This window comes from Sinohyriopsis cumingii, chromosome 3, assembly GCF_028554795.1.
Source record: "Sinohyriopsis cumingii isolate HCF-2022 chromosome 3, ASM2855479v2, whole genome shotgun sequence".
Classification (NCBI taxonomy): Eukaryota; Metazoa; Mollusca; class Bivalvia; order Unionida; family Unionidae; genus Sinohyriopsis; species Sinohyriopsis cumingii.
The window spans coordinates 146,323,120-146,324,834 of NC_142963.1; the positions used below are offsets into that span (position 1 = coordinate 146,323,120).

At 40.3% G+C, this 1,715-nt stretch overlaps 1 protein-coding gene across 4 annotated transcripts in view; it reads left to right on the forward strand.

The window, feature by feature from the left end:
- Window positions 1–1,676: 1,676 nt before the first annotated feature.
- LOC149804083 (P-selectin-like) overlaps window positions 1,677–1,715 on the forward strand; it is a 50,517-nt gene continuing 50,478 nt past the window's right edge. For all 4 annotated transcript variants that reach the window (XM_089954012.1, XM_089954013.1, XM_089954014.1 and 1 more), the window contains exon 1: window positions 1,677–1,715. This exon is cut by the window's right edge and continues 118 nt beyond it. The gene's annotated coding sequence lies outside the window, so the exon portion shown is untranslated.

Genomic DNA, 1,715 nt, shown 5'->3' on the forward strand with positions numbered 1-1,715 from the left:
CTTCTTCTTCTTCTTCTATTTGCAGTTGTTCTTGTTGCTCTTGTGCCTGTTTTTGTTCCCTTGCACGCCGTAATTCTTCTTGAAACCTTTCCCGCCGCTCCCTTGCTTGCGCTCGTTCTTGTGCTTGTTCTTGGCGAATTTGACCAAGCTGTTCTGGTACTAATCGAGTGTGTTCCTCAATATTTTTCACCATGGGAACAATTCCGCGTTTCCTGAGTTCTTTATCGTCCTTTTTATCGCCATATGCGATTCGCTCAGCTGTTTCGGTGACTGGCTTTAGCCATTTCGACGATATCTCGGTAATTCCATATTGCGTGTCTTCGTGCTCTCGAACTTTTTTCTTAAATAATTGTTTTGCCGGGATAAATTTCTTTAGTGCCGCTAATTCTTCTCGCGCTAATCTAGCAGAATGAGGCTCTCCAACTGTGCTAGTTTTCCGACTCATATTATTTTCAAGTATATTATTTTAATGCGACGTAAAATTGGCCAAAGCAGCCCAACCATGCAACAAAAAAATTAACACAAAAATCTATCCCAAATTTTCTTTTTCCTGTCCTGGACGCTATATTTACTAACACACCGGCGCGACCACCCGATGCACTTGGTCTGAAATGCACGAAAATTAGCTTCCGTAGAAGGCTGTAAAAGTGAAATCCGAGGCTTCTACGGAGAAAGTTCGCGTAGGAAGCTTTATTTTGTCTGTTCACCATGGTCTGTACAACTTCCCTGCTGCTTCAAGAGAGTCCACAGTGGCCCCCTAGACTACTTATGCTTTACTTAAGTTTATATGACCCACGGTCAAGATAGTCTTACAGCAACGATATATTCTCACAAAAACAACAACAAGAACAACAAAAGAGCTTCGGGGAGCGTGCTGGTACCGTTCTAAAACGGTAAGCCATTATAATGAGTCTGTAACTCGTAAAATCTCTGGCTCAAGACTATTTAATCAGTGATATGAGTTGGACAATAACTAATGAGTTGGACTCTCCTCACAACTGCAATAACTGGTTCGTAGCTTCACATCCGCGCGGTGCATAATGGATAGAAGGTACGAAACTTTTGTGCTTTTCGCCACGATGGGGGTTATAAGTTATCTGCATTATCAGAAACATTGAAAGTCTGACGCGATTTGAAGGAATTTCTATGTGGAATTTTCTACAAAAGAAATAAGATATTCCAACCGGTATTAATATGGATAAAATATCTACCGAAACATCAGGACACCGTGGCATGAGTCGTCGGTTAAAAACTATCTCCTTTCTAAAATTAATATACTCCGCGCCTTGACGCGGAGTAATATGAACAGCAACGCTCCCGCCCACCTCCGAATTGCATGTATTAGGTATTAATATCAACTATATGGAGAATAACCTTATCACCGACGTTTTGATAAAAATTCGTCAGACTAAAATTCTATGTATGTATTTTCAAAATAGTCAAACCATTCATTAAGGAGTTTAGTTTTTTCCTGGTGTGTTCACACAGACGAATGCACAAACAGAAAAATCTAAATGACTATGTTTCTAAAAGGGAAGAGTTCTTCAGCTATATTTTGTATTGACTAGTCAATTGCGGAAGAAGGGAAGTCTAATTTCTTCATAATCTTTTTACGTTCCACCCAGACCACCGTATATAGAAAGGACCGTTTCGGATGGGAACGATAAAATGTAGTCTACGATAATACTCGTCATACAGCGCAGCCGTGACTGATA